General features: G+C 40.2%; 1 pseudogene; it reads right to left on the reverse strand.

Moving 5' to 3' along the window:
* Positions 1-244: 244 nt before the first annotated feature.
* On the reverse strand, positions 245-821 carry LOC102827505 (annotated as a pseudogene).
* Positions 822-2,885: the final 2,064 nt, after the last annotated feature.

The raw sequence follows: 2,885 nt of genomic DNA on the forward strand, positions 1-2,885 counted from the left end.
AGGCTTGTTTTCTAGCTAAATTTTTATCGAATGTGAAAGTTCAGATTCTTACGTTCAATCAAACCTTGAAATGACTGATTAGTTCAAAGTGGTTTTATGGAAAAACTACTCTGTAACAAAAACTTGGCATTGAGTGCACCGTAACAAAAACTTGGCATTGAGTGCACTCCACCATTTTTGAGCAAAGCATACAAAGGGTCCAGGGTGGGGGAGGTGGGGGGGAAGGAGAAGGCTCTGGGCTCTTTTACAACAGCAGGCATTTTCTCTTCCTCTTCTTGACAGGGGGGTGGGCAGAGGAAGGCTCTGATGGCTTCATCAAACACTGTCCTGAGGCCTCCCGTGAGTGCAGAGCACTCCAGGTATTTGACCTCACTGATCTCCTTGGCCATTGCTAAACCCTGGGGGTATGTAATGGGAGTCAGCTTCCTGTCCTTCAGCTTCTCAATTGTGTTTTTATCATCCCTCAGCTCCAGCTTGGTTCCCACAAGGATGATGGGAGTGTTAGGACAATGGTGTTACACCTCAGGGTACCGCTTTGCCCCGACATTTTCAAATGATGCAGGACTCACCAGGGAAATGCAAATTAAGAACATGTCTGTTTGTGGGTAGGAGAAGGGGCGTAATCCGTTGCAATCTTTTAATCCAGCTGTATCCCCTAAACCCAGATTCACGGGTTTCCCATTTACCATAACATTGGCAGAGTAGTTGTCAAAAACTGGGGGGATGTATTCTCCAGGAAATGCATTGGTTGTGTAGCTGTTCAATAGGCAAGTTTTACCTACAGCTCTGTCTCCCACCACCACACACTTGATGGCCTACATCTGGGCCACTCGCAGGGAGACTATGGCTCCCGCGCACCTAGGCGAGAAACTTCTGGCACAGAGCTCTGCGGGTGGGCGCCGCGCGTGAGTTCTAGTCTGCGGGCAGCGGGGTGCTGGGTCCCAGGGCCTCTGTCCAAGATGCCTTGCAGTCAGCTGACTGTGAGCCAGAGCCCAGCGGTAGCTACCACCCAAAAAGCTGGAGGAAAACTGCTGTTCTTGTTCATTTTTATTTTTTCAATAACATAGTTGTATATTGAATTCATACTCATGGATTTAGAAACTCTATTATTAAGATTTTAATTCTCTTCAAAGTTATCTATAGTTTTAATGAAATGTCAATAAAGATGTAGTAGGCTTTTATTGAGAAAGATAAGCTAAAACTATGTATGGACAAAGATGCTAGAAGGATCAACATTTTACAAAAAAATTTTAAAGAGCAAATTTGGAGGAGTTATGCTACTTGATTTCAAGATTTACTATAAAGGTTCAGCAATCAGGACAATGCGGTATTAGTATAAGCAAAGATTGATAGAACAAGACCGATAGAGAGTACAAAACATGACCACACTTCTATGATAAGTTTATTCTTGCATATTTCAAGGTTATTCAATGAGTGAAGGAAAATCTTTATAAGAAGTGTAACTGAAATGTAATTTTACTTTAGTTTGCCAAGATTATCATGTAGTTTAATTTTTAAGGGTAGGTGTTTTGGTGAAATTTAGTATAAAATAAACAAAGTGAGCTAAAGGAGTAAGGGTTGTAGGGCGAATCAAATAAGGTTTTCTAATGAAATTCTAATAGGAAAGCCTTTGCTCCCCTTGAAGAATAAGTACATGCAATGTAATGAAGGCAAGACATTCCTTAATGCAACATTTCTCACAAATATGTTTTCCATTTTCTTAAAACTTCTTTATATTAATCCTGGTGATCATCCTTTGTCCTTTGTTTACACCTACCAAAATTCTCTCCTATGAAATCCCAAAATCTTGCAGAAATGTTAGACAATCCCACATGGACTCACATTCTACAACACTTAACAGAAATGTCAAGACATTAAATACGGGGAACGCAAGTGGAGAGATAAATAGAACAAAATTTGCCCAGAAAGAAAGTCACTATAACTTTCTAAGTTGATCTCTCTGCCTTAGATCAACAGATCTCCTCAGATGCCACTGTTTTGACTAGATCTTTTCTGAAGGCACCCTAACAGGAGCAAGACAAATATATTTTGAGAGAATCTGCCATGTTTAAACATCTCTTAGTTGCAATAAACTTTAAAAAAAAACTTTTATTGTGCATTGAGTGATAGTGTTTACATGGGAGAACATCAGTTTTGCACTCATCCTATCATATTGCGTATCATTTCAATGATTACAATCCTCTCAATGCATCATCATTCACCAGTATTTACTTCCATTTCCTCTCTTTTCTTTTTTTGATATACACAAAAACACTCAGGAATATATAATCAATTAAAAAACCCAAGAGCACATTCTACAAGCCCGCCTACTGGCCAATAGCACACAGCCTTTCTCTTTCTATGAGTCTTGAGTCCTCAGCTGTTCTGTCTCTCAATGTCATCATCTTTGCCTCCATCTCTGGTGTGGCTGCTTCTCTGGATAGGGTCCCACATTCTGCTCATGCTCTTCTCCATTGATGTTCCTAGGGTCCTCTGTTCCTGGAATGTATGATTAACTACTGCCCTCTTTATGTTACAAAACTTCTACCTTTTCAGTTGTGATAATCACAGTTAGTCATGATAACAATTAGTCACTATTGAATCATAAGAATCTTATCCCCATTTCTTTCACCAGACCCATCTAGACAAGACAAAAATGATTCAGTGAGCATTCTCCCTTCCCCCACACTCTTAAACTAAACTCCTTGAAAACTTGTAAGCCAGTTCACTTCGTGCTTTTATAGTGCCCCCATTTTAGGTAGTCAATTTCTAAGTTGCCCATCCCTATCGATCCTGTGTACAGAGGGGTTATGTTTGACCCTTGATGTGAAGACTCCTTTCCTCTTGGTTGGTATTTTGAGCTACTACATCCATAAGCATAGGAC

The sequence above is a fragment of the Chrysochloris asiatica genome, unplaced genomic scaffold, assembly GCF_000296735.1.
Source record: "Chrysochloris asiatica unplaced genomic scaffold, ChrAsi1.0 scaffold00420, whole genome shotgun sequence".
In the NCBI taxonomy this organism is placed as follows: Eukaryota; Metazoa; Chordata; class Mammalia; order Afrosoricida; family Chrysochloridae; genus Chrysochloris; species Chrysochloris asiatica.